At 32.8% G+C, this 19,111-nt stretch overlaps 1 protein-coding gene, 1 long non-coding RNA gene and 1 pseudogene across 5 annotated transcripts in view; 1 reads left to right on the top strand and 2 right to left on the bottom strand.

Annotated features, from left to right (window-relative positions):
- The window catches only part of LOC146997275 (uncharacterized), a 69,783-nt gene extending 68,700 nt beyond the window's left edge, over positions 1–1,083 (bottom strand). The window contains exon 1 of the long non-coding RNA XR_015040959.1: positions 1,036–1,083. This is a non-coding gene — a long non-coding RNA (uncharacterized LOC146997275). The remainder of the gene's footprint in view (positions 1–1,035) is intronic.
- The window catches only part of LOC146997269 (cullin-5-like), a 572,661-nt pseudogene that overhangs the window by 164,459 nt on the left and 389,091 nt on the right, over positions 1–19,111 (bottom strand). The gene's annotated exons all lie outside the window — the stretch shown is intronic.
- LOC146997274 (uncharacterized) overlaps positions 1–19,111 on the top strand; it is a 114,379-nt gene that overhangs the window by 87,184 nt on the left and 8,084 nt on the right. Inside the window, exon 3 of one of the 3 annotated variants that reach the window (XR_015040957.1) lies at positions 17,907–17,923. The exons of the other annotated variants lie outside the window; for them this stretch is intronic. The gene's annotated coding sequence lies outside the window, so the exon portion shown is untranslated. Of the gene's footprint in view, positions 1–17,906; positions 17,924–19,111 lie in introns of those variants that run through there. 3 annotated transcript variants of the gene reach the window in all.

Below are 19,111 nucleotides of genomic sequence, written 5' to 3'. Positions count from 1 at the left end.
GTTATATAATTTCAATACAATGAGATATAACAATAATCACTGAGGAAATCTGATATGATTGTGATGACTATATTCAATAATTAAAAAATTCCAAAGATTCCAGTAAGATTTTAATAACTGGAAGAGTAACTTCTTACTGGATCAATAAAACGCTTTTCTGCTGTTATCAGTTTTACTGGAGGAGATGTCTGAAATACTGCTATTGCGACATTATACTGATTAAACTAATGTAACACTGTGCGACACCCACACAGATCTTTAAAGCAGCAATTCTCAACAGGTGGTACACAAGATAAAAAATAGGTGGTAGGCAAAGAAACAAAGTTCAAAAATTCTATGAAGAAAAAAAGAACAATTGTTAGAAAATTCCTGTGATTGCACTTCCACTGAAGATTTCATAAATAACAACTTTTGGCTACACCGAAAAAAAGAATTTAAAGGCATTTCAAATAAAGCTAAATTTTTATTGCCTTTTCGCACAACCTATTTGTGTGAACAAGGATTTTCTTCCATGTTTTATTTGAAAAATAAATACAGAATAAAATTAAAAGTGGATCACACTTAAAGCTAAGTGAAATAAGGCCAGACAAAGAAATTGATCTCTCTTAAACAGGCCCAAATTTTACACTAAATTTAAGTATATAACTTAAATTTTGATAATTAAAATGGTAACCAATTCTTAATTAATATTTTTTATGTGTGCCTATTTAATACAGATAGCCAATAGCTTGTGCAAATGGCAAAACATTTATTTTTTCTATTTATATTGAGAAACTGAATAAGTATTATAAAATGTACAATAATTATACTGGTTGTACTAAGGTTTTTAAATTTTTGTTTAGATGGTATGTGTTAGTCAAAAGGTTGAGAACCGCTGCTTTAAAGCAATTAAATTTATGTCACTTTGTGAAGTTATACAAAAGTCACAGTGTGACATTAACATCATTATCGCAGCATGACTTTACTACCATACTCAAAGACAAAGAAGCAACAATAACAAAAAAAAGAAGCCAAGAGAAAAAATTGGTATCTTACCTCTCAGCCTCCACATCCACAGGGCCTGTTTGCTCACATCCTCTTCTTGGGCGCTTCGCATTCCTATAATAAACAAAAATAGGTACAATTTTATTACCGAGACCATAATAAACCACAGTGACAGTACATGCATAAAAGCACCAAACTTGGCACACACATCCATTTAAATCATAAATTGACATCACATAAATTTAGATACTTCTAAATGCAAGTGAATTATGACTGCACATAAATTTAGATAGCTCTAAATTTTAATTTACCACTGAAATACTGGTATACTTTTTAAACTTTTTAAAAGTGCATCGAATCTATCTATTTAGAAATTGCCAGAGATGAAAAATTTGCAATAAAATTTTGACAAAGAAAAGGCATCATTCATGATTGTGTGTGATTATGACAAAGCCTCAAGGGCTATCTGCCTGTGCCTTTGTGGAGCACTTTCTAAGGGAAACTGGCTTGTATACACGTTACACATGGGGAAAACCACGAAAACGCCCAGCCCGTTCCTGGGATTCGAACCTCGGACCGACTACCAGCGTTCGGTGACTCCACCGCTCGGCCGCTGGTGGGCCTCATTCGTGATAGAAAATTAGGCTTAAACTATAGTCCAAGAACCATGAAATGAAACCATTTCATCGATAACTCAACAACTAAATGGCACCTTTAATCTTCTAGGTGTATCTACGGATTATTTCGTATTGAAAGATGGCTTTCCAAATCACGACACGCAGAATATTCTTGTCAGATTTTGATAAATACGAAATGGTTTCGAATGAATGCGGCAACTGGCAGTAGGGAAATAGCAATCAATAGAGAAAGATGTTACAGCGCGAGGTTCATAAATAAAAACCTCGTATCCAGCCACACTATCTGCCGACCTGTAGGCGATTTTCGTGCCGAAACCGAAAAATACTAAGAAGCCTTCGACCGAAAGCTTTGTGTATGCAAAAAGTTTGTGAAACAAAATTTCTTCTATAAAATAAAATGCAATTTGCACTGAACCCATGAATTACTTTTAAAGAAATTAATATCACCTAATTTACAAATAATTTCTTTTAGCATGGAATAAATACTTAAACAGGTATCTTACAATTACATGAAATAACGTAATCTTTAAAGGCATTGATGTATACAATATAAATATTTGCTTGTTATTTTATGAAATAACAGTGTCTGGGAAGCCCACTCAAATATCCTGTAGAATTTTAACAAATTATTTTATAGGATACAAATATGCATCTGTTTTTTTATGAAATATGTGAAATTCATGCAAATAAAATTAAGGATTATGAAATTTATTTTAATATAAATAACTCTGCAAAAAGAAATATTCAGGAGACTTTATTCCCCTTATTTTCCTATTATTGTCATCATAAAAAAATAATAGCATTTATCTTAAAGATAATTAGCTTATTTAAAAAATACAATCTGTAAGCACTTTCTTTAACTCGATATAAGATCCATTTATTTTAAATACTTTTCTAAAACTTTTTATAAAAAATAAGAAAATAATGTAAGCACAAACCTTGTGGTTGAAAAGTTATGCAAACCTTGGGTTCAGTACCCCGCAAATAAATAATGAAAACAATCTCAGATTTTATAGGATAAAAATTAGGTCCAAACGGGCAATTTTTTTCATTTACAGACAATCATTAGATGTTTGGGCTAATGCTACTTTGGACTAAAAGTATTTAAAAGCTACAATTTCAGACAGACTGTCTTGCACACTTAAAATACAAATGTTTTATTAATTACACTGCTTGCCTTAAAAATATGTTTCTTAATCAAAAATTTGCTAAATTTTTATAAAACATAAACTAATACTTATAAAAGAGCCTGAGGCAATTTGTTACAATTAATTAAATTGTTCAACGTTGTTTAATTAATTGTTTAGGCGGTCAGAGCCGGAACAGCTAATGAAGTTTATGAGACTGTGATATTACTTTCGGTTTTGTGAAATGAAGAATTACATAGGATACTTTCAGATTGAAGTTCTGTAGAAACAAAAAAGTAAGTACCATCCCTCTTTCTGAAGCTCTTTATTTGTTTATTGACTTTTGGTAATTAAAAGGTCACTAAAGGAGATATCAGCGAAAAAACATACATTGAAAACAAAGTTAAAACAAAACGTTGCCGACAAAAATATCCAAAGAAGTGATTTGGAAGTGCTGAAGAATAAGTTTAAAGTGTTCGAGACAAAGATAAATTCCAATTTCGATTCTTTGTTCGGGTTATGTATTGAAGAAAGTGCAGTCAAAAGTCTTTAATCCGGACATCCATAATCCGGAATGATCTATAATCCGGACCTCAAAGCTACAAATTTTCCGCGCATGCGTTTACGCATATGCATAATACGTTTACGCATGCGCGTTTAATGTATAACGGACGGTATAAGCTAAGCTAAAATAATCTATTTCAGTTAATGTTGCAGATTGTGTTGTTCCTTAATCTTCTAATTGGATACGGCTTATTATTTTCTTTTAGACTATTAGAGCAATTTAATAAAAGTAAGTTGGAACTTTCGATTATGTCAAACACAATTTCCGATACTGGAGATGATGGTAATGTGAGTAGACGTTACAGCACAGGTCGCCCCAGAGTTACAGCGCCGAATAAGGACCGGTATTTGGCAGTTACTGCCAAAACAAACAGGTGGAGCACAGCCTGAGACCTGCCTCGTCAGCTCTCTTCAGCCACTGGTACGACAATTTCAAGGCAGACCGTGTACAGACGCTTAGGGCAGATTGGTTTATATGTTCGTAGACCTGTCAGATGCGTTCCACTTACTGCAACTCACTGTCGCCTGCGGTTAGCCTGGAGTAGAGAGCATGCACTGTGGACACCGCAACAGTGGGCTTGTGTGATGTTTTCCGACGAGTCCAGGTTTAGCTTGCAGTCTGATTCTCGCCGGACTTTCATATGGAGAGCTCCAGGTATTCGTTACCACCAAGAAAGCATCATTGAACGACACCGTTACGGTGGTGTAGGAGTGCTCGTTTGGGGTGGAATTATTCTGGGTTCCAGAACTGACCTTCATGTTCAAATTGGAATCATGACAAGCCATATCTATCGGGACGTCATTCTGGAACAACATGTACATTTGTTTCGGGGTGCCATGGGCACACAATTTGTTTATGGATGACAACGCCAGTCCTCACCGTGCAAATATCGTAAGCGAATGCCTTCAATCGGAGGATATCACCCGTACAGACTGGCCAGCATTCTCACCAGACTTGAACCAGTAGAACACGTGTGGGACATGCTTGGCCGACGAGTTGCAGCCCGTCAACCTCCTTCTACATGTCTACCGGAACTTCGGAGTGCATTGCTTTTTGAGTGATGTAATATCCCCCAAGATCAGATCGATAATTTGATACTCAGATGCCTAGGCGTTGTACGGACTGTATTGCATCGTCTTGGAGACATACAATGTATTAACAATCAAACCAACCATGTAATATTGGTTTTTTGTAAATAAGTTGTTTTTTTTTTTTTTTTTTTTTTTTTTGTAATTTGCTTCAGGGAGAAAAAAAATCGCTAATTTTTTTAATAATATCAAACATATAGCATCTGTTTTTGCTCTTTACCTTTTGTTTAATAAATAAGCTTTACAAATAAGTCAAATTTGTTTTGCTTCTAACTTTTCCTTTGCCTGATTTTGCATTATCCTTAATTTATGGACATGAGTGTATAACAGCGAGTACTTTTGTGTACAGAAGCTGTCTTGAAAGCTTAGAATCTAAAATTTTAAGTTTGTATTTGTTTTTACTGAATTGTAAGTATTATAAATTCATATGTTTGGAAGCGTCCGAGTTTCAAAAATAATAAAAGTATAAATGATAAATAATAAAGCTTCAAAATAGTAAATCAAACAATCATCAAAATGTTTAGTACCTATTTAAAAATTTGGAGCTTTCTTTCAATTTTAAAGTAATTTAAAATTTAATAAATAGCTTTAAAACTCTTGCCAGTCACTGCTCATCTCAATGCATATAATAGCATTATAATTTTTTATAATAATAATGCATATTTTGTTTAATTTCATGAGGCTGAAGGAGACATTGTAAACTTATATTATGAATACGAGTCATATTTTGTAAAATTCGATGAAAGGCCATTCGAAAAACATGTATACATTGACAGAATTGCCGATATAAATAAAATATGTTATTAACAATATTAACTTCTTATTAATTAAGAAAAGGCTGCATTAAATATATTAAAAGGATCTTTTAAAATTTTTGCAGGAAATGAATTTAAGTTTCTCTTAAGTGAATGGATATTTTTATATCTTTATTACCGTATTTGCAGGCGCATAAGGCACATCCCCCTTTTTTTATACACATTTCATTATAATGAATTTACAGTATTTTAAATATAAATACAAAGTAATACTTTATACCCACAATTCATCTGGGGAAGAGCTTTTAATTTTCTTCATCAAAACCTAAACACTCATCACCATAGCTAAATGAAAAGTCACTTGAAACCTCTCCTAAATCAGCATTCGAGTCCTCATACAACAGATTGTCCTCTGTACCATCCAGTGTATTAATAATGCCACACTTCATACATGATTTAACCTCTGCCTCTGTTTTCACAGCATCCCAAGATGCTTTGACCCATTCACAAACTTTCCAAATGTTAGGCCTTCCCCTTCTTCTTGATGGTGTAACCTCAAAATTTGAAGCCTGCATCCAGCTTGCATGCTTTGTTACAGCAATTTCAACATTGTTTTTGAACCATAATTTGCCAACAAACTTAAGAAACACCAAACAGTTGAAATTTCCCACACTTAAAAGTCGTTCGCAAAAATTGCAGTTTTCATGCCAGATGCACATTTACTAAGCTCTCCGTAACTGTAATATTCCCACACATCGCAAGGAAACAAGAAAAAAATCACATAACTCCAAAAAAAGAGGAAATTTCCAGAAATTAATGCAATCAAAAACTGAGTATCGACATACAAGATGCACCTCCTTTTTTTCCCGACTTATTTTCAAAGAAAAAAAGTGCGTCTTATACACTAGAAAATTTGCTATTTAAAACTTTCTTACATTTATTGGAAAACAAATTGTTTTATATGCTTAATTTCATTCACATAACTATGCTCACTGTAGTTATTGGCTATACTAAATATTTGAATGAAGAAATGTAAGTTTTATTTGCACAAAAACTATTAGCATGTGTTTTATAGCAATACACGCAAGTACACAAAAGTGATACACAAAAACTATGAGCATATAGTTTTATAGCAATTTATGAGAGCAAAGTTTTACATAAAAATGTAAATGAATCATAAACGCATCTGTTATATAATTTCAATACAATGAGATATAACAATAATCACTGAGGAAATCTGATATGATTGTGATGACTATATTCAATAATTAAAAAATTCCAAAGATTCCAGTAAGATTTTAATAACTGGAAGAGTAACTTCTTACTGGATCAATAAAACGCTTTTCTGCTGTTATCAGTTTTACTGGAGGAGATGTCTGAAATACTGCTATTGCGACATTATACTGATTAAACTAATGTAACACTGTGCGACACCCACACAGATCTTTAAAGCAGCAATTCTCAACAGGTGGTACACAAGATAAAAAATAGGTGGTAGGCAAAGAAACAAAGTTCAAAAATTCTATGAAGAAAAAAAGAACAATTGTTAGAAAATTCCTGTGATTGCACTTCCACTGAAGATTTCATAAATAACAACTTTTGGCTACACCGAAAAAAAGAATTTAAAGGCATTTCAAATAAAGCTAAATTTTTATTGCCTTTTCGCACAACCTATTTGTGTGAACAAGGATTTTCTTCCATGTTTTATTTGAAAAATAAATACAGAATAAAATTAAAAGTGGATCACACTTAAAGCTAAGTGAAATAAGGCCAGACAAAGAAATTGATCTCTCTTAAACAGGCCCAAATTTTACACTAAATTTAAGTATATAACTTAAATTTTGATAATTAAAATGGTAACCAATTCTTAATTAATATTTTTTATGTGTGCCTATTTAATACAGATAGCCAATAGCTTGTGCAAATGGCAAAACATTTATTTTTTCTATTTATATTGAGAAACTGAATAAGTATTATAAAATGTACAATAATTATACTGGTTGTACTAAGGTTTTTAAATTTTTGTTTAGATGGTATGTGTTAGTCAAAAGGTTGAGAACCGCTGCTTTAAAGCAATTAAATTTATGTCACTTTGTGAAGTTATACAAAAGTCGCAGTGTGACATTAACATCATTATCGCAGCATGACTTTACTACCATACTCAAAGACAAAGAAGCAACAATAACAAAAAAAAGAAGCCAAGAGAAAAAATTGGAATCTATAACATGGGAGCAGTTCTGCCAGAAGAGAATGTCGGAGTTACAATCATCGAAAACTCAAAGATAAGTTAAAATCTTCTATAACATTTTTTTTCTTTTGTTCCGAAATGTTATGCGTAAATACAAAGTTCTATGTTTTGACGAAAGTCAATGTGTTTCGGTTGAGATTTACTTTTATTTTACTTTATTTAGCTAATGCAAAAGTATTATTTTCTTTAAGTATAAAATCTAGGAACAAGCAGTTTCTGTTGGTCGAAAGACTAATTCTTTTATGTTAAAGCCAGAATTTGGCCGAAGATAAAAATAACTTCGTATTCTTGTATTAATAACAACTTTAGTTTCAGTGCCTCCAGCTTGGCGAAGAATGAGTAAAGTAAAAATTTATTTTTCTCTTATTCATTTTATGGTAAATTGTAAAAATCATATGTATTAGAATTTTGTAAATATACGTAAATGCTTGAAAGTTATGTAAAAGTAGAATTTAGTCTAGAAGCATAAAATTTTAGATGCTAAAAGTAAATGCTCAAAAGCAATGAATTCAAATTTAATTATTAAACTGTAGATAAAATCATGCTTTAGAGCGAAAGCCTGCATGTCTATAGATAAATGAGGGGGAATTTAGAATGAATGTGTTTTGTAATGTTCTCCACCTACACTTGAATTTTAAGAATGTTAAAGTAGCTCATCGACTTGTATAATGTCGAGTAAGGTGTGTCTATTTGGTCGTTGAATTCTAACAAATCATTGTGGTTAGGAGAAGTGTTGCAATACTAAAACACGAATATTCCCGTTTGACTCCTCACATGGTGGAGAGCCAGGGTAAAGTTAAATTCATGTTTGAATACTTGAATGAATGTGAATTAAGCAGTAACTAAGGAAAATAAATCGTTCAAAAACAAAAACTTATTCAGTGTCAAGAAAGTGTAAATTATAATGTATTTAGAAAGATACTGATACTTATTCCTTCCAGATACTGGAAGGAAGAGAACAGATTGATTGCTGAAGTCCGGGAAAGGTTGCTGTAAGAAGAGAGAATTAAATAAGTATCTACAGAAATTTGTTCTACCTTTTGTGAGATAACAGATTTTTTTTATGTCAACGAGGCTCTTAAAATTTAGATCAGAATTGTGGAAACTTTCCAATAGGTCGTTTCTAGGACCTGCTTCCAAGTTTTCCAAATTCTGGCAGCGGGAAATGTAGGGTTTATATTTATTTTAACTAATATTTATTTTAAGTTTAAACTATCTTTCCTGTTAAGCCTTACTTTCCCCTGGAATTGCCAATGCCAGAGTATGTAAATTTTAGTAGAACGCGCAAAGGATTCAAATTGTCAGCGGAAGTAATCTGAGTTAAATAGAAGGGAAACGAGTTCGAAAGTGTGTTTCTTGCTGCACGAGCGTGGAGGTGGCTAGTTAGAAATTGAAGAACCACGCGTTTAAGTTCTTGTTGTTAATTTTTCAACGTAATATTCAGAAGTTTGCTGAATTATCAGCGGTATCTTAGAACGCGGTGAGGTTAGTTACGTATAGAGAGCCTCGTAGTTAGTCACATGTTATTATTCTTTTTTTAGTTTTTTATTTTTATTTTACCGCCGGGTCGGCGTAGTTTGCGAGCGTCAAGAGCACGCATTTGTAATTTCTAAAGTTGAATAAAAAGGGATTTAAACCCTTCTCAAGAATTTGTCTACTTTCCAGTTGTTAGCAGTCACCACTATTGTTGCGTGCAGGTTGGAAGCGCGCAACATTACAAGGGATATCATTAATTATACTTTGCATTATCATTAATTATACTTTGCTTTCCAGAATTTTTTTGATTTTTGTATTCTTTTGTGTTCTTTGTTGCTCATTTCACTGATTTTAAGATACTGAAAAGTTTTGAGTGATTTTTTTAGGAAATAAAGTTCTTAACCTCCTTTATACCATTTGAGTTCTTAAGATTTTGCAAAGGGAAGTTGGTTAATTTATTTATTAAGATCATTAATATTTGTATTAAGGGATATTGCTTATTTCATGGTAATTTTGTTATACGTAATAACTTTTTTTTTATGAAGTCGTTCTGCAGAGTAAAATTCTACGCTGTTTTCAAGTTTAAAAATTGGTGTTTCTTTCAGCCATTTTCCCGGTACATTTAAAAGCCAGACGAAGGCTGGCAGCTAAGCTGCTGGTATTCTGTACAAGCTTGATATAAAACTTGTTTTATTAGATTTCCCTCCTTTCCCAGCAGCACAAAGTTTCGAGATCTGGACTCATCCGGTGGGCTAATAATTGATTTAGCCACTACAATATTATTACTACTTTCTAATGAACCTTTTTCTAGATTTCTTCATTTCTTCTATAACCCGTTCTCCCTTTTTGTCCTCCTCACTTAAAAACTAACTTCTAAATCTCTCTTTAAAGAACTAACAGTAGGATTCTTCCTCTTCTGGCCTTCCCTCCGTGCTGTATTCGGTTAGTTATTGGGATGTATACTTGTGCAATCTTTAATGAAGCTCCAACACTTTTACCTGTACATGTCTGTACCTAAATGAAACTGGTTCGTTTTGATGTTATACTAGCGAAACACCAAAAAAATCTTGATTTAAATGATGATGATTTAAATAATTTAGCTGGTATTTTAAGGATGAGGATTTATACTAACTGCTGATGATTTTTTATTTAAGTTATCGTGATTATATGTTATAGTGATGAAGAATGTGATTAAATGAGTATGATGGTAATAAAACTTTAGGTGATAGTACTTTGTATTCAGGTGATTTTATTATTTGACGACTTCAATGATGATGGTGTATATGATATATAGTTTCGATTGATTAGTATGGAATGATGATGTGATTTGTGTGATGGTGGTTTATTTTATTCTGACGATGGTGATAGAGATACGATGGTTTAAAATCATGATGTGTTTTGTGTGGTGAGGAATATTTAGATGATTTTGATGATGATATAGATTTGGCTAATGACGATTTTATAGCTGATATGATAGTGATTTATGGAATAGTTTAGAGGGTTTCGGCAGTGAAGACGATGGTTATTTATATTTAGATGCAGCGTCTAACAGTTTCTCCCACCTCAGACAAGATCTCAGTCTGTGTGCTTGTTTCCCTCGTTTTGGAAGCATATTTGATAAGCTGGGTTGGCGCTTTTTGCTTTTTGTACATTTAGAAAACATTATCATATTTATTTTTATAACCATGGGTACAAAGAATAAGATGATGTCTATTCAATTACAGCGTGAAATCATAGAAAACCATGAGCAAGGTGTGCGAGTAATTGACTTGGCGATGATGTACGGTCGTAGCACATCAATGATATGTACTGTGCTTAAAAAAAAGGAGTTGATAAAGGGTATAACGCCATCTAAGGCCGATAAAATAATGTCTAAACTCTGGACCTCTCTCCGTGAATAGATGGAGAAACTACTGATGGGGTGGGTGAGAGAGGAGCAGCTTCAAGGAGGAACCTTAACATAAAGCTTCATATGTGAGAAGGCACGAGCAATTTACGGTTATTTGCTAAAGAAGATCCCACACACTTCTAAAAATGAGGAATCGGAAGACTTGTTTAAATCCAGTAGGGCTGGCTTGACATCTTTAGGAAAAGGACCGGCATTCACTCCGTCCTCAGACATGGTGAGGCAGCAAGTTCCGATGTGAAGGCAGCTGAGGTTCACATCAAAATGTTTTCCGAACTGATACTAGCCAAAGCATACATCCCGCCAGCAAGTCTTTAACTGTGACGATACAGTATTTTTCTAGAAAAGGATGGCGAATAGAACTTACATAACGGCAGAGCAGAAGACGATGCCAGGTCACAAACCCATGAAGGATAGATTAACTCTAGTAATTTGCGCCAATGAGATTGGCGACTGTAAAATCAAGCCTCTGCTAGTATACCATTCGGAAAATCCCAGAGTCTTTAAGTCATATAATATTTCAAAAGAAAATCTGCCAGGTATGTGGATGACAAATCCGAAGGCTTGGGTCACCAGGAAATTCTTTGTGAAGTGGATAAACCTGGTGTTTGGCCCTTCTGTTAAAAAATACCCACAGAAAAACAACCTACCCATGCAAGCCCTTCTCTTCCTCGACAATGCCCCTACTCACCCACCAAATCACGAAGTTGATTTACTCTAATAGTTCAAGTATATAAAAGTTCCCTACCTACCACCCAACACCACTCCTATCCTGCAGACGATGGATCAGCAGGTGATTTCTAATTTTAAGAAATTGTACACCAAGCACATTTTTTGGGGCTGCTTTGAGGTGACGGAGAACACAAACCTTACCCTTCGAGAGTTCTGGAAAGGCCACTTTAAGATCGTCATATGCCTAGGAATTATTGATCAGGCCTGGCTGGGTGTTACAACGAGGACCTTAACCTCTGCACGGAAAAACTGTGGCCTGAGGCTGTTGCTGAAAGGGCCTTCGAAGGATTGGAACCCAAAGTCGCATAGGTAGAGGAGCTTGTTTCTCTGGGAAAATCCATGAGTCTGGAGGTGGATGGGAGAGATGTGAACGAACTCGTCGAACAACAGTCTCAGGAGCTGACAACCGAGGAGTTACACGATCTGTATTTGCAGCAGCATACGTTGTGTTAACGAAAAATTAGTTTTGAAGAGGAGCCAGAGGTGGAGGAGGTTATCGCTACAAGAGATATAAAACAGGTCTTGGGAATGTGGGAGAAAGTTGTAGAGTGCGTGGATAAAAATCACCGCGAAAACGTTGCAACTAGCCGTGCATCCTTGACACGGAAGAAGAAACAAACCTCCTTGGAAAGTTTTTTTAAATGATCTGCGGGTGGAAATAAGCAGATCATGACGAAAAAAGCGAAGACCAGTGACAAAAATTAAGCTCTTCCGTAGGCACTTCACTTTTTCTTTTAATTATGTTTTTATAGAATATGTATTTGTTATTTATAAATAAATGTTTCTTCTTGTTTTTGATTCTTACTTAAAAACACTTAACAAACAACTGAGGTCGTGTTTTGGGATCTGGAACGGATTAATGGGATTTCGATTAATTTCAATGTGGAAAATTGCTTTGAGATACGAGCAATTTGACATACGAGCAAAGTTACGAAACGAATTAAACACGTATGTCGAGGTACCACTCTGCGTAATTATATAATTGTTAGCAAGCAGATAGTAATAAATAATTTTAAAACTGTGCTGCTATCAATATACAAATTATGTTGACTAGTATAATTAATTTAGAATTATGCGAATACATATAATATAAGATGATGTATGTTACTACAGATACGTGTTAATATAATACATATATAAGTCTGTGCATATATATGAAATCATAATTCTTTTTATACCAGTTAACAGTTAGAATTACTGAACAACCATGAAAGATTCCCCAAAAATTAAATATGGTGTAACAATGAACACTTAGTTTAGAAATTAGATTCTATTGTATATTGTTGTAAAAGCCATTGTAAGAGTGAAAATTCTTCATTCTGCCTTAATGCGATTTTTTGCGTTTAATGCGTTGTTTGGAGATTTTATGATCCCGAATTATATTGATGTGATATATTAATACTGCATTTGTAGACATACGTTTTCTGAGAAACGAGTCAAGGCGATTGATTTTTTGTAAAAATTTGGATTTATCCTTATTTTATTGACGTGCACCAGCACTGAATTGAGAATGGCTTGTGCTATGTTTCGATGGATGAAAAAGCGTTCGTAAGTAATGAATATTATGAAAGTTTCAGCATATTTAAATAAATAGTATTAAAAGCATATATTTATTAACATATATCAATAGTTTATGGTAAATTATTCATTATAAATCTCATGATAGTTTCATTTCTCATTCTTTTGCATTTCTATTGCGGTACATAAATTTTTTGGTATATATATTGTAGATTGCATCAGTTTTGCTGCGCAATTTATTCCTCGGTATGTTACTTGTAGTGTTATTAGAAATTCCATTATTTTTGTATTTTTTCTGCAATTGGTAGTATCTGATTAGGAAATTTATGTTTTATTTCAAGATATATATGAAGTTGGTAATATCAAGTGTTAAATAAACGTTGTTATTCAGGCAATAGCGTTAGCTTTATCCAGATAGATAAATGCATTTCTTAAATACTCAAGATATAAAGACACACTCGGATAGTAGATTCACTCACTTTACGTTTTTTAAGGGTTATATATATTCATTAAGGGCGTGTTCAAAACAACCGTTGACGGGTAGTCTTGGCGTAATTCGGATTCATACCAAGCATATCCATTTCTCAGGGCAATAATTTTCGTTATTTTTGCTAAACCATTTACGAAAATATAATTTTCCGAATGCTGAACTCTTATGCATGAAAAGACAGAAGTTAAGATATTTGTTTTGCAATTTGATGCAAAATTCTTATTATTAAAACACTGATGTATATGTTCTTAATTTAAAACTCTGCCAGTATATAACATTATATAACATTATTGTTTTATGACCATTTATAGATGTCGCTTGCTGCACAGCCTGCTGAATACATTTTACTTTCTAGCTATCTACAATTACATCATGTTTTTTCGGTATGAACAGGGGCGAAGTATTCATTACTTAGATACATTTAAAGATAATTAATTAAATTTTTCTGATTTTGATATCTATATTATATAGACAGGATTACTGATAAAAAATTTCAGAAAATTGTAAATGAAGAAGTAAATAGAAAAATTTCGTTCAGGTATTGTGAGATGCTAATATAAACTTCATACATTTTACTAGAGGGCTGTTGCCAAAGCAAAATCTTTACTATATATGTCTACGAGCTCTATGTATACAGTGTGTTGCTCAAAGTAAACTTCCTGCATTGTGAAGAGTACTACGTGTATGTCTTGATGCGTTCATGAGAAGCTTGTTCCCTCGTATACGCTCTGCCACTTCGAACAAAAATTGTCCGTAAACTGCAGCGTCTTGAGTTGTTTATATAGGTTCTTGAGCTGTTCTGTTATTTCCTGTCGAATCTGACGCTGACGCGGAGAGTCTTGTATCCTTCGTTTACTTGCTACTTCTTCTATTCATCGCGCATGGTCTGTTGACGTTCCACTTGCCTAATGGGCCTCCGTTTCCCTTCTGCTTCCCTTTCCGGAGCACGCAGTGTTTCTTGGTTTTCTGAATGTCTTTTGTGTTTTCTACTAGTTTCTGATACAGTTTGAGCACGCGAAGTTTCTTGAGTTGCTGCTTGTCTGCTGGAACTCCTATTCGTTTCTTCTTCAGTTTCTTGAATGAGTAAGCTGTCTTGTCACTATGCTTGCCTGCTGAGTTTCTAGTTGTGTCTTCATTCATTTTTGAAGCTCGCAAATTTTATTGTACTTGCCTGTTGAGTCTCCTAGTGTTTTTTACTTCATTTTTCTGTAGCTCGCTGTACCATTTGTGCTCTCTTCTTGCGTTCAGACATTTTAGTAAATTGGAAAAAAAATTTATTTAACTGTAGTAAAGTAACATTGCATCTAAAATACGTTAAATATCTACAGATGTTTAAACTTCTACTCAGAAAGTAAGTATACAATAAAAGAAATTAAATTTTTATAAATAAATTTAGAATAGCATAAAATGCATAGAAACATTTCATTATGAAGAAAATGTATTCATTCTTTCCAAGCAACCAGCGATTCGTAAATACATTTTTCTTGCCAACTCAGGAAACAAAGACCTTTGACCCTTCAGGTAATACATTGGAGGTTATGATTTAAATTTATTTCAATATAACAAATTTTCAAAATCTCAATAAAGGAATTAACGTAGCGATAGCATATCGTGTCACGTATCCAAAGGTGAAACATAAAAGTTGCCAAAAACAGCTATTCATTTAAAATACTGATATTAACGAAAGATTTTCGACATACAATGACGTTATATGGAATCACGTGCTTTCTTCAACTTCAGAATATGACCGTAAATAATAATAACAATAAGTTTCACGTTTGGCAATACTATTTATTTCATATTTTTTTTAACTTAAAAATATCTCTTAAACAAACTCTACGATTTGAAAGTGAGAACGGCCAACATTTTTCCAAGTAAAGCATTTTGATGTCCAGTGCGCTAGACTTCGGCTACTTGGAAAAATAAATACGAAAAATTACCGTTTTCCGAAATTTTATATAATATCTCGAGTGATAGTCGTAGGAAGATAACAATAGTCGGAAAGTTTTACCAAGAAGTTTTGAAATCCGGGGGTACCTCCTTCCAAACTCAAACTCCTCGTTCCGGAGATATGATGTTACGAATTAAAAAACAAGGAGGCAAAAATCCACAGATATTTATATTGTTGATTCGTGTGTACAATATTCAAATTCCTTCAAAACATTAAGCTTCATTTAAATAAAAGGAAATTAAATTCAGGCATTTTTATTACCTTTCAAGCTTTTATTGTATTTTTAAATATTCTTTTTGTCACATTTGCGCAAGTTTTCCTCGGCGTCATTAGGAGCCGTAGGTCGAAGACATTTAAGAATCATTGCTGTAAATAATGATCATATGATAAATTGCAATACATATTCGATTGTTTTGATGAGAATTTGAGTACAAATCTTTATACATCAGCTACTATGCCCCTTTATGTAACGACAAAGATTATTTTCGATGATTATCCGATGAGAATGATTCTTTACAATGATTATTCGATGACAATGATTATTTACAACGAATATTAAAAGCTGATGACTATGATTACTTAAATAGAATATGCATGTCATTCGATGACAGCGATTATTTCCAAAGAATCTTCGATCACGTCACTATTGTATATCGCTATACCCGTGGGGTTGGGGCCGGTTGTGAATTGTACTACGGCCCTGTAATTAAGCGTTTTAAATGACGTCAAATAGTCACTGATCCAGATATTTTTCTAGTAACTGCCGCGTATTGTGATCAAAACCGTTATTTAAATCTTCTAAATAAAATTTGGGATAATTCCTTTTACATCAGAGAATAAAGCAATTTGTAACACGAATTTCAACAAAACTACATGCATCGAATAACAAGAATTATATAAACGGAAGTATCAGTACAACAAATCGCTCTTTGCAGCTCCGCTTTAGTCCGACACTTGTTTTTCAGCTATCGTATCTACCCATTTGAAGATACCATGTGAAGAATACTTTTTTTAAGTGTGTAAATTAATTACATGTATGTTATGTATATATATGGAGATATTTTTTGAATTAAGAAAGCACCAACTTTTTTTAACGAAAACAACCGAGACATTACCTCCAGTCCAATTTAATTTTTCATCTAAATCATTTCTTAATTACAAAAGTTAATATTAATTTTCTTTGCAAAGGAGACTAGGTGTTGCTGGAAACAAATGAAATACCAAACATCATAAATTTATTGAAGTCAACAGCAGAAAACTGTTAAACAATTAATAGATCACTTCAATGAAATGTAATTGCATTTAAACGTATTAAATTGTTTTCAGCAGATGTAATAATCAGGAACATAGGAAGATCCGAAGAGATATTGTGCGTTTAAATACTTTTTTTGTTTTCGCTAATTTTTTTATACATTTCAGTTAACGTGTAAATCTGTGTTTTGAACGCATGGCCCGTTAAGTGAAGAAGTCTGTAGAAAGGCAATTTTTAATCCTGTGCGGAAATTGTCCAAATGAATGATCAGTCATCGACTCAGCATACGCAGCCATCAGGTTGAGATCCCAAACATTGATTAATTGAGCTCGACTGGAAATTTGATCAGCATGGTCAACGGAAGCCACCGTTTAAAAAATTTTCTTGTTCTTAAATATATGATTATTCACTTTTGTAATATTACTAGATACTTATAATCACGGTTCCTTCACTTTCAATAATATATTTCATAAATTGTTGAAGTGCAGACACATACTTCATATTGTAGAAAAACGTTTCTCTGGAATTTTTGATGCAAATCCTGGTTATCTTTTCTAAGAAGGGAAAGTAAGAAAGTGTGCCATTTATAAAGCTTAAATTTTGCTAGATTTGCAGGTTTTTCGCGCTCGCATTTTACGTGCTTCTTAAGAATCTCTGGTAATAAAATGGGAACTTTCCATGACTTGTTGCCAATCTAATTGGAGAAAAAAATTTATTCTTTATAGGGATACTTGCGGGAGGTAACCGTCGAGCAATCTTCTTGTATCTGTCTCGTCCCATCCTGTTTGTTATTTTATTAAAACGTGTTTGGAAAATTTTTTCCTGATTGCATGGTTTGATTTGAGATGATAGATGTCAATCAGACCTTTTAATATGGCATCCTGAGCTGTTGGTGCCAGCAGCTTCATTTCCTATTATACCTGTATATTCTCATAATGGAATTTAGGCTAATAAGAGGAATATTCATTTCCATATTTATTGTTTTTAAAAGATTTTGAATAAGTAAAGATATTTTCTTCGTGGAACATTGAGCGTTTAAAAATCTTTGACAATCTGTAAAAATGCTCGCAAACTGTAACTTACTACTTTTGACAAAAAACGTATAAGTAATCATTTATTAAATTAATGAATTCAAACATATGAACATATATATTTAATAAAATAAAAATATTTCAGCGCAAATAATTATCGACGTATATTTGAAGAAGAAGAAGGAGAAGCAGGAATATACTACAGTGATCAACTACTAGAAGAATTGGATCCCCAATGTTTAAGATTGCAATACGTGTCGGAGACGTAAGTCTTTTCGGAAAAAATAATAAAACAAAACATAATGTTTCAGGTCCAGTTTAATTATACCTTTAATAATTTTTTGACAAAAACGCTGGTCTGGAAAATAATACGTTTTCAGATTTATAATGCTTAATGTTTTTTTCATTCCTTCATTACAAAAATATATTATAAATGTTTAAGATGGAAAATCCTATTGTGAAGAATTCAAATTTATTGTCATACCTTTTGATTATGAGGAAACGTTATTGCATTAACTAATGAAATATCTAAACAGAAAGCTAATATACAAAATACACGTGTTTAAACGGCCAGTTTGTAAAATTTGTGAATGAGAAGTTGTTATGAAGTTAGTTGTTGAATGTCAAATAGTTGATATAATTAGAGTAACAAAGACAAAAAGGACTTTATGTTTATAAATAATAATATATATGTATGTAAAACAAATTACGTAAACACTGAAATCCATCCTATACTCTATTCGGAACAAATCTAATATAAATTGTTCTCTTCATCTGTTTCTGTTAGACTATATATTTCTAGATTTACAGAGATTTATGATTTATTTAGCTCGAGTTTAGAGAATGTACTCATCAAACATAATAAAAATTTCCAGATTCCAACTTTTCATTGTAATTATTTTTTTAATATATAATATTAAATAATTTTGAATTAATAGAAAATTAAAAAATAAAAATTAATTAATTAAAATATATTTATGTAGATATATATATCCCCATCACATGATTTACATAAAGATGATGACCTAGCTAAGCGGGAATTTAAATTTCCTGAATCAAATATTTCTCTTACTAAGCCACAATGTTGTCGAACTATGCACATTTTTTTCTATCTCTGTCACCGCTGACACGACGTCGTGCTACTTTCTTCCTATTTCAACAATATGAGAAATATAAATATTCTAGAAATAGGTAGGTTTAGAATTTCAAATGAATTGGAGCCGCAAATATGAATTGAAATAAATCTGAATATTTTATCTTATTCATCTGCCAAATTTGCTCTGTATTATAGATCAATATGTGCGATCAGAATTCCTAACATTAATTCACACACACACACATTTACATATA

This window comes from Stegodyphus dumicola, chromosome 5, assembly GCF_044657685.1.
Source record: "Stegodyphus dumicola isolate Sdum_Otavi_A_Nest chromosome 5, ASM4465768v1".
Classification (NCBI taxonomy): domain Eukaryota; kingdom Metazoa; phylum Arthropoda; class Arachnida; order Araneae; family Eresidae; genus Stegodyphus; species Stegodyphus dumicola.
Note: the sequence above shows the minus strand (reverse complement) of the source record. Positions and strands in the feature narration are given on the sequence as shown.